The sequence below is a fragment of the Canis lupus genome, chromosome 6, assembly GCF_048164855.1.
Source record: "Canis lupus baileyi chromosome 6, mCanLup2.hap1, whole genome shotgun sequence".
In the NCBI taxonomy this organism is placed as follows: Eukaryota; Metazoa; Chordata; class Mammalia; order Carnivora; family Canidae; genus Canis; species Canis lupus.
This window is the reverse complement of record NC_132843.1, coordinates 79,685,573-79,696,725: the sequence shown is the minus strand read 5'-3', so window position 1 is coordinate 79,696,725 and position 11,153 is coordinate 79,685,573.

Sequence of the window (11,153 nt, the reverse complement as noted above, 5' to 3'; positions counted from 1 at the left end):
GGGCCGGCCAGGCCTGCCAGCAACCCCAGGCCGCCTGCCGCCGGCCGCTGTGCCCAAGGGGTGACTCAAGGGGCCCCGAATCCAAAGTCTCCCCGGCCTCTGCCCAGCCCGCCAGCTCGGCATCTGCCCTCCAGATGTCTCCGCCTCACCAACACCTTCCGCCAACGAGGACCCAATGCCAAGGCCGGGAGGCAGGCCTGCTGCCTGACAGGTGCCTGCGGAGCCTACCAGGAACCCGGGCCTCCCCGCTCAGTGGCAACGTGGCCCCGCCTGCAGGGAGCTCCAGGCCCATGGAGGCAATGCGGCCCCACCTGCAGGGAGCTCCGGGCCTGACGGACAAGGCATAGCAGCTACTGTCATGGAGGCCCAAGGATGAGTGTGGGAAATAGAGTCCTCGCTCTCCAGCAAAGCCCAAAGTGACAGGGTGGACAGAGCCCTGCCCTAATGGAGCATGTAGTCTAATAGGGGAAACACTTCTGTCCCTGGTTTTCCAGTGTCGGGGGAGGGGGGACTCAGAAGAAAAACCTAGAAACGTAAATGATGGAAAATAAAAGTAACTCTTACTCCGTGTTCGTTGTGAGCCAGCTGCTTGGCAGGTTGACTCTTGTTCAGTCTTCACCACAACCTCCTGGACAGTCCCGGAAACTAGAGCGTTGTGGGCAGCCGCGTAGCCAGAATGTAGCAAGAACCGGGAGTCAAACCCAGGTCTGTGCGCACCCACGTCCAGCTCCTGTGTAACACTGCCCGTGACGGAGGCAGAGGCCTTTACTTCGTTGCCATCATCCTCTAGGCTGGGGGCTACTGTTCCTTCCTGTCCACAAACCACCATCTCACAATATTTTAAAAAAATGACGACGTTTAGGACAATGCCAGGGGTTGACAACATCCCACTGCCCCAGCAGCAGGCGGGACCACCCACGTGGTCTCTTGATCGATTCATTTACTAATGATCTTATTTAAAAAGTTTTTTATTTTTTATTTACTTATGATAGTCACAGAGAGAGAGAGAGAGGCAGAGACATAGGCAGAGGGAGAAGCAGGCTCCATGCAAGGAGCCCGACGTGGGACTCGATCCCGGGTCTCCAGGATCACGCCCTGGGCCAAAGGCAGGCGCCAAACCGCTGCACCACCCAGGGATCCCTAAAGAGTTTTTTAGTTAGAGTTCTAAGTAAACTCTCCACCCGACACGACACAGGGCTCGAACTTATGACCCCAAGATGCAAAGTCACACACTCGCCCGACCGAGCCAGCCACGTGCCCCCAACACCGTCACTGCAGAGCTCCTGTCCCCCTAGCAGCTTCTGTTGCCTGTGAGCTTCACCCACCAAGGAGGCTCCTGCAGTCGCAGCCTCTCTGGGGTCTGAGCAAGAGAAGGTTCAGAGCCCCAGGCCCCACCCCATGTGAGCCCCGAGCCAGTCCCTGGATGGAGGCTCGGCTCAGGCCCTCTGGAAAGAATAATGACTGGGGAGCATGACGAGAGAGACTGTGGTGGTGGAAAATGCAAGCGAAGTGCAGAATGTGCTCCCCGCGCCCACTGTCTGCACCGTGGCACCCAGGCTGGGCTGGAACAGCAGCCAGGCCTTCCCGTCACTCAGCGGAGCCCTGGGAGGCCTCGGGTTCCTGGCACGGATCCCGAAGCTCTCCGTGGCTCCTCTGTCCCAGGAAAGGGGCTCCGCGGAGAGCAGAGACAGAGACGCTGCCACGCAGCCCCAGAGATCCAGCTTGTAGGGATCTTGGTTTCTTTCCATGGGAACAGTGACTTGGGCCCTGCAGGGACCGGAGACGACAGGGTTTCATTAACCTGCCTGTGGACCCTGGTCCAGGAGAGCCACCCGCCTGCGTGCTTCGGGGAGGCCCATGCCCATCTGCAATGGGGCAATCGTTGTGGCACAGCAGGAAGGCTGTGCTGCTGGTGGGGGGACGGCTGGTCCTGGCTAAGAGCCTCCTAACCACAAGGCAGAAGGTCCCAGAATAAGAACCCAGGCTGGAAAGTCTTTGGCCTTTTGCTCTGGCCAACCGATAGCACCCTAGCCTGTTCCATACCCTGCACCCGAAACACTTAATGGCTTTACACCCTGAAAAATGAAGCCTAAAAGGGAGAAGGTAAGAATGTTTTTTTGGTGGGGAACGTGGTATCAGTAGCGGGCAGGACCAAAATGAAGAACACGAGACTTTTTGGTGCCACCCAGGAAACTGGAGGCAAACCCAGCACCCAGCGAGACAAGCACAGCTGGCTCCCTGGCGCCCCTGAACCTCCCAGCTGACCCAGCCTGCCAGGCCAGCCCGCAAGGGCAGGGCCTCCCATGCCAGAGCCGGCCCTCCCCGGACCCCCCCAGCCTGGGGAAGGGAGGATACACTGGGCTCCCCCCGCACCTGGGCCTGCCCTCCCAGACCCCCCAGCCTGGGGAAAGGGGGATACACTGGGTCCCCCCGCACCTGGGCCTGCCCTCCCAGACCCCCCCAGCCTGGGGAAGGGGGGATACACTGGGCCCCCCTACACCAGAGCCTGCCCTCCCGGACCACCCCCTCCCCAGCCTGAGGAAGAGGGGATGCCCAGGCCCCCAGCCTGGAGGAGGCTCAGCTGCCAGCCGGAGCAGAGGGGAGGAGAGGAGGGCGTGGGGCTCCGGGCTGGAGCGGGGCGGCTGCGCCCTCTGGTGACAGCCGTAGGAAGCGGCAGGGCCCCGCAGACAAAGGCTCGCCACCCGGTGGCCCCGACCCCCAAGTCGCCCCCCACCAGGCACCTATTGGCAACGGCCCGCCCTGCTCTGGGGCCTTCTGGGCGGGCCCCACGCAGGACACACGCCCTGGGCCTCCCGCAGCTCGGGCCCCACGGCATACCCCATGTGTGGGACACCCCCCCCCAGGGCAAACCCGCTCCCCTCTGCGGTGGGCCAGACCCCCAGCCGTCCTCGCCCGCTGCCCGGGCTGGGGGGCCACTGCGCCTGGCCCCGGGCTCCCCGCCCCACCCCAAGCTCCAAGGCAGCAGCTCGGGGAGGGAGTCACTGTTCAGTGGCTTTTCCCTGGCGCCTGCCAGGCCCTGGTGGCCGACCTCCGACTGCGCGGGGAGCCTCCCAGGGGCAGGAGACAACAGCCTACAATGGAGGCACTTACTGGGGGCCCAAGTCGCGCTGGCACTTTACGGTCACCAGGTCGCTGCAGCCCCCAGCCACGGAGACAACTCGGGCTCAGAAGGTCCCGGGCTTCACCAGGGGCTGCCGTTTGCTGAGCCCCCACCACTTCCCAGGCCTGGCACCACGCCAGCCGGCCACGGGGCTCATCGCACGCCAGCCCGGGTGAGGTTAAGACGTCCCCGTCCCCGTTCCGCAGACAAGGAAAGGAAGGAATGTAAAATTTACATCAAGGCACCCAACATGGGCGCCCGGGGGCTCAGGGCGTGACCCCGGGGTCCCGGGATCGAGTCCCACACCGTGCTCTGCGCAGGGAGCCTGCTTCTCCCTCTGCTGTGTCTCTGCTTCCGTTTCTGGGTCTCTCATGAATAAATAAATAAAATCTTTAACGACAAAAAAAAGTCACGCAACGAAAACGTGGCAGGACTAGACTCCTTTCCCTCCTCCCCGTGTTCTGGACGGCCAGGCCCCCTCCCCCGTCCGGCCCCCCAAGCCTCGCACAGAGCTCCACACCCAGCCGGACACCGCCCGGCACACAGACAGCTTCCTCGCCAAGGCCCCGAGGAGCCCTTTCATCCGACTCCAGCAAACCGCAGACTCACAGAGATGCGGCCTCCTGCTTCTCCTCATTCCCTCCCCTTTATTGAAACAAAAACCCTGCCTGACATTTCTCAGTACCATTACAGTAAGGGGCTGGATTCCAGCCAGCTATTCCCGGGCTTTCATTATGTATCCTTCCCAGTCTGAGTGGCTCAGGCGAGGTGGGCCTCAGTTTACCCAACTGAGAACCAGGAAGATCAAGAAATATCCCCTGGCAGTTGATCAGCAGCAGAGGAAGGTGCCAGCGTGGAGGCCGCGGCTGAATGTGCTGGAGGCGGCGGGGTGATTTCTGACCTCCGTTCCCCCTGGGGCTGACCCGGGGCCACCTCTGGGACCACAGTCAGCTCTGCAAGCGATCTGCACGTGCAGAGCGGGTGTCATGAAATCAAGGCCTAACGGGGGCCCCGAAGTCACTGCACACGACGGGGCACACGATGGCAGGACGTGTCTGTTGTCCCACGGGCCGGGCCGAGAGACACTGGACAAGGTCTGTCTTCCAAAACTACGGTGCCCTGTGTCACCAAGAGGGGAGCACAGCCGCTGTAGTCACCCGGCTTCCTCGGAGGGCGCCAGGATCTGGTGTCGGCGCTCATCACGGCCGCCCGGGGGGACGACTGCAGTTGAAATGTGGCCTTCCCGCCTCGCCGTGGGCGGGCCCCCGCCCCCCATGGGTGGCACAGAGCGCAGAGCCATCTCACCTTGACGCCAGAGCAGAATTCTCCGGAGCAGCCTAGCAGGAGCCACAGGCTATTTTTATCTCCATCCCCGTCCCCTGCAGCCCTGAGGTGGGGGCCTGCGGTCTGGCCCCGGATCTGGAGGGTTGGGGTACCAGGAGTCTGGGCTCTCGGGTCCCTGGCCGACTCTGCACTGTCCCTCCCGGGGCACGATCCTGCTGGTTGGAGCTTTTGCCTGTGACACTCGCCACTGTGGACACCTCAACAGAATTAAGCCTGTTTCCGCGGGGCGGGTGGCAGGCGGGTTAATGACGCCTCGGGCTCCTCGAGGGGGTGGCACTTGGAAGCCAACGGGGTTTCAGCGCAGGGGATGGGAGGACAGTGGCGCTCTCTGCCGGCCACCCAGGGGAAGCCCCCGTGGAGGGGACACGCGGCTCCTCAGACCCTCCTGGAGGCCGGGGCTGGACAATGCCCGCGGCTAGGAGAGCAGAGGCCAGGAGGGGGCATTGCCTACCCCTGCCCTAGATGCCACCCAACCCCCCCTTCACACCCATTCTTTGCACCCAGTGGCCCTCACTTCTGGGGGCGCCTTTCCTGCCCCCTCGAGCACCTCTGTCCACCCACAGCCCCGAGCTGCCTTGGGTGCACAATCGTCAGCTTGCTTACTAGACCCGTTTTTTATTTTTTTTATTTTCTTTCTTTATATTTTTTAGGTTTTATTTATTTACTCATGAATGACACACAGAGAGAGGCAGAAACACAGGCAGAGGGAGAAGCAGGCTCCCTGCGGGGAGCCCGGTGCAGGACTCAATCCCGGGACCCTGGGGTCACGCCCTGGGCCAAGGGCAGACGCTCAACCACTGAGCCCCCCGGGCGTCCCCAGACCCTTTTTTAAAATTTATTTATTTATTTATTTATTTATTTATTTATTTATTTATTTATGATAGTCACAGAGAGAGAGAGAGAGAGAGGCAGAGACACAGGCAGAGGGAGAAGCAGGCTCCATGCACCGGGAGCCCGATGTGGGATTCGATCCCGAGTCTCCAGGATTGCGCCCTGGGCCAAAGGCAGGCGCCAAACCGCTGCGCCACCCAGGGATCCCCCAGACCCTTTTTTATAAATGAGTTTCCGCTGTTGTCCTGGCTCCGGGCTCTGCCCCAAGCTGTGGCGAATGTTCAGTGAATGAATGAACGGATGGGTGAATGAATGAGTGCGGCACTTTCCATGATCCCCTCTCTCAACCTAAAATCCTAAGCCTCCCATCCCTAATCTCTCCTGGGCCTTTCTCACCGGCTCTTCTCCTGGAGTTCCTGGACGGCAGACCCCAAGCAGAGCCATCTGCCTGCCGCCCCGGAAGCTGGCACCAGAGCCACCGTGGACCCCCTCCTCCCCAGCTGCCTCTGCCGCTTCTCCTCCAGCACCCGGGAACCCACCTGGCTCCAGAGTTCCCACCTAACCTCTCCCCTTCCTGGCCTCTCTTTCGGAAACACCTTTTTCCTGCCTCACCAGGCTGCTGTGTTTCCTGCAAGGGAAGACATGATTGGAGAGAACGTTATTTATAGCAGGCCTCCCTCCCAGGCCTCCATGAGGTGAGGACTGCCCTGGCCCAGGGGAGCACAGAGAAGATGCTCGGGACTTTCCAGGTCCTAGCCACCGGGGGAAGGAAGCTGGGTACCCAAAAGATGGGCAGGACTGGAGGCAGCCTCTGCTGATATGCAGGCTGGTTCCCCCTCCAGATCTGTTAATGACCTCACAGGTCCCACAGGTCCCCACACTTGAAAGCTCAGAACCTCAGAAGCAAAGAGGAGTAGGATTTATTATTTTTTTTATTTAAAAAAATTTTTTTAAAGATTTTATGTATTTATTCCTGAAAGACACAGAGAAAGGCAGAGACACAGGCAGAAGAAGAAGGAGGCTCCCTGCAGGGAGCCCGATGTGGGACTCGATCCCGGGACCCCGGGGTCACGCCCTGGGCCAAAGGCAGACGCTCAACTGCTGAGCCACCGAAGGGCCCTGGGGTACAGGATTTAGATGTGGAGAACCTGAGAGATCAGGTTCCAAATGTGATCAGGAAACCGAGACTCAGAAAGGGAAAGAGATTTGAACAAGGGCCCGCAAGAATGAAAAGCAGGTCCCCCAGCTAACATCACCCCGGTACATGCCTCGCACATCCCAGTTACGAGGCACCTCGCATGCATTCCTTCCTCATTCTCTGTCACCAGGCAGGTGGTATGCTACGGATTGAACCGTGTCGCCAAACCAGAGCTGAAGTACTAACCCTCGGGATCCGAGAACGTGACCTTATTTGGACACAGGGTTGCTACAGATATAATTAGTTATAGGATGAGGTCATATTGGAGTGGGGTTGGCCTTAGAAGAGGGGATTTGGGCCCAGACACACACAACGGGCAGATGATGGGAAGACCACAGGGAGGAGATGGCCACATAACAAGGAAGGCAGAGACGGGGAGTGACGCATCCATAAGCCACGGAATGCCAAGCACCGCCGGCAAGCGCCAGAAGCTAGAGGCGGCGAGGAGGGCTTCTCCAGAACAGGTTTCAGAGGGAGCACGGCCCTGCCGACACTTCAGTTTTAGACTTCCAGCTTCTGGAGCTGAGACAGTCAGTTGCTGTTGTCTAAAGCCACCCAACGGATGGACCTTCGTTACCCAGTTCTAGCCAACCGGTCCACGGTACCATGTCTACTTAAAAGATGAGCACCCGGGACCCTAACGCAGGCCCTCCGGCTCTCCGCCCAGTGCTCTTCCAAAAAGACGGCGTGTTTCCCTGATTCTCCTCTCTCTTGCGTCCCTTCCATGGCCAACTCCTGAAGTCCCGTTGGGTTTTCCTTTATGAGAAACCCACCCACTCTCCATTTCCTTTCCTGGCAGGGCTGCCCTCGCTCAGCCCTCTGTGTCTGGAACGGGACAGTGCATCTGCTGGCCCAATGCCCCCTCTTGCAATCCGCTAGTTCATTCCACACCTCCTTCTCGGAAGTCCACAGTATGCCAGGTTCTGTGTGAGGTGCCGAGGCGGAGGTCCCCTCATTGAACAAAGCAGATCTGGACCGTACTCCTGTTAAAGCGCTGCTTCATGTCACCTCCCTGCTCTGGGCCTTGGGTGGGGGGGTCTTCCCACCACCTGTAGGCTAGTGATCTCCACGTCCTGTACGCAGGGCTAGGCTCTCCTGCCTGTCCAGGCGCACCCACTCCATTCAGGTCAGAGAACAACCTGTCTTACGGGGAAACCAGCTGCCTCTCAACTAGTGATCCCAACATCTAGTTACCTCTCCGAGGTATGGATGGTTTCCGCTTCGTGAAGGAAAGAAAAGGTACTATGGCCTCACAGGCAGCCACCAAAGCGGGAAGCACTCTGGGAAAACAGGTGACACTGCCGACGTCAAAGACTCCTAGCTCACCTTAACGTTCAAAACCCTGGCAGATACCCTACTGATGCTCAGCACATGTAAATCCTAGAGCAATGGAAGCAATTGAAAGGGCTCCCCCATAAACAAACTGGGCCGCGTTCCTTTAAAAAAAAAAAAAGACTTTATTTATTTGAGAGAAAGAACGAGCGGGGGAGAGCGCACAAGCAGGGGAAGGGGCAGAGGGAGAAGCAGACTCCTCGCTGAGCTGGGAGCCTGACCTCGATCCCAGGACCCTGGGGTCATGACCTGAGCTGAAGGCAGCCACTTAACCGCCCCCCTGTGGTGCGTTCCCACATCAGAAGTTCAAAGGAAAAGACTACATCATCCAACACAGGTGAATTTCAAAAATATTACGTTGAGCTAAAGATGCCAGACGCAAAACAGATCATACACTGCGAGTCTGTGTACGGGACGCTCAAGAAGAGGCAGCACTAACCTACGGTAATAAGACTCAGCACGGTGATGCCGTGGGGGGGGGGGGTGTGCACACAGCAGGGGACTGCGGGCTGCGGGAGGCAGGAGGCGGGAGGCGCCTGGGCTGGGACCTGGGGTACAAAGGTGTATTCATCCGTCAAGAAAGTATAGCCCTGGACACTTAAGATCGTGCATTTCACGGTTTATAAAACATAACGCGGGCAGCCCCGGTAGCTCAGCGGTTTAGCACCGCCTTGGGCCCAGGGCGTGATCCTGCAGACCCGGGATCGAGTCCCACATCGGGCTCCCTGCATGGAGCCTGCTTCTCCCTCTGCCTGGGTCTCTGCCTCTCTCTCTCTGTGTCTCTCATGAATAAATAAATATTTTTTAAAAACTCAATTTAGAAGAGAATAGAAAGAAATAGAAGAGTAAGGGGTTCTCTCTCTCTCTCTCTCTCTCTCTCTCCTGGAGGGAAAGGCAGCCCCAGGGCACACGGGGGGCGGAGGGGGGGGGACAGGGTGCTGCTCAAGGTGAGGAGCCATTTGCTTCTACTCATGTCTCTAGGCCTGGAACCTTGCTCGGGCTCTTGCTCCATCCCCCCGCCCGGGTTCAGGCAGCCGCTCTGGGCTCTCCACAAAGAGGCAGATGGAAGCAAATAGAACGGGCAGCTCTGGCCCATGGGCCACTGAGCACAGGCTCTTCTGGCTTGTAAGTCAGGCCTTCTGCCTCCAAGGCACCCAGGCTGAGCGCTCCCTGGTGTCCCACTGCCATGGAGACGGCCCCAGCCTGTGCTCCAGCCCACAAAGGCTCGAGCTCATCATTTCCAATCTCCCACCTTCCCATCCACTCTGCCTCGGCCACATCTGCGACCTCTCCTCCCGAAGCCAGTGCTATTTATAATGCCCTGGAAACACAGCCTGGGCCAGATAATAGGCGGGCTTTGCCAAACAAAACCCCAGGCCACTCCACTCCCCCACACCCCCCAGAGGCCTGCAGTCTGGAGCCCAGAGGGGCCCAGAGGGACCATACGTCTTCCAGCCGGCACTACTCCCACCCGGTCTGTCTGACCCTCAGACAAGGAAACATTTCCCCCTGTCTGGTACATAAACACCCCTTTGGGGGTAAATCCACCCAGAAGCACAGTGTGCAGAGCTGGGGAGCTGAATGCTTGCGGCATCCTTCGTTTTGCTCGGTCACGCAGTCTAGGCTGCGCTGACCCACCCAGGACCAAGGGTGGAGGGCCGCGGGGGCATCAGGATCTAGGCCGACGATGACCTCTCCCATTCGCTTTATGCCAGAGGGTCTGTAACAGCCTCAGGATGACCCTCAGAGCCCCGTGGGGTAGGTATGACTGCCCCCACTGGCAGGTGAGGAAGCTGAAGCTCAGGGAGGCTCCTGGTGGGTCAGGCTGACTCCAAGGACTGCAATTTCCACGACAGCCATTCACTCAGAGGCCGCATGTCAGGGAGCAGCCAAGGAAGCAAGGAGGTGGCCTCCAAGCCAGCCAGGGGAATTCAGGACCAATGGCACTTACATTCATTCCCAGCCATCCCTCAGCTTAAGGACAAGCATCCCTTATCCTGGGAGCAATCAATGAGCCCTACTATGTGCCAAGACCCAGCTAGGCTACTACCAGCAGAGTACGACTCTGCACGCTTGTCTCTGCCCTGGGGAGCGTCTCCCAGACTATACCAGCACACCCCCCACCCCCATCTGCCCCAGCCCTGCCATCCCAAACACAGAGGCCTTTGTCTGGGGCTGGATGTGGGTATGAGAGTATCATGGTCTCCGTGGCCAGCTCACAACGGCCCTTCCCACCTACTTCCCACAGCCACCCCAACCCTGCGGTCACTTTCAGAGCCTCCCGAGTGGCCTCTCATTTCTTTCTGGCCATGGCCAGCAAGAGGAAGTGGGGAGATGACTCAGAGGTGCGATGTGGCCTTAACAGATGTGTCTTTGTGATGACATCCCCTAAGGAGGTGGGTAATGGGTGGCAGAGAGAGATCTGGATATCACAGGAGGTGTGTAAATGGGGGAAGGCCAGTTTACAGGTCCAGACCAGCTAAAAAGCAAAAGTCTTAAAGGACTGCCAGCTTAACGCGGCCCTAGATTCACACACAATAGTTATTTTCAACTCGGAGGAGGAAATGAGAGACAGAACTCAAAATATAACACTTTTACATTGTTCCCTTGACTGGGTAAAATTAGAAGGAGGGATAAAATTGGTGATGTACTTTTAAGTAGCTTTCTCTGACAGACACATCTTAAGGACTTGTCAAAATAAATAGAGTAGCAAAATTAGTTAAAAAAAAAAAAACCTTCAATGTGGGGCGCCTGGGTGGCTTCGTCGGCTCAGCGTCTGCCTTCAACTCAGGTCAGGATCCCAGGGTCCTGGGATGGAGCCCCGCATCAGGCTCCCTGCTCAGCGGGGGGCTGAGCATCCCCCTGCTTCTCTTTTCCCTCCGCCCCTCCCCCGACTCGTGTTCTCACTCTCAAATAAATAAATAAAATCTTTAAAACAAACAAACAGAAAACCTCAATGTGATTTCTGCATTTGTGTATCAGGACAACCACAGGCCATTGAAGCCGCTCCCCCCTCTGCTGTATAAGGCCTTGGGCAACTTACCCAGCCTCACGGAGTCCTCCTTCCCCGTGTGTATAAAGAGGAACGATTGCCTTACCACCTCCTAGGGTTGCCATGAAAAGGAAATGAGGGGTTGGCTGTGAAATAGGTCAGTGAAGGTCGTACCCTAAGCTGCAGGAAGCTCTGCAGTCAAGACCCCAGAAGGACCCACGACAGGAGGATGGGATTTGGGTCCTGTGACTTCCTAAGAGCTCAGCCACACTCTCAGGCTCAGGCCACGAATGTCCCCGAGTGATGCCAGTCTCCAATACTCACCCACAGATCCC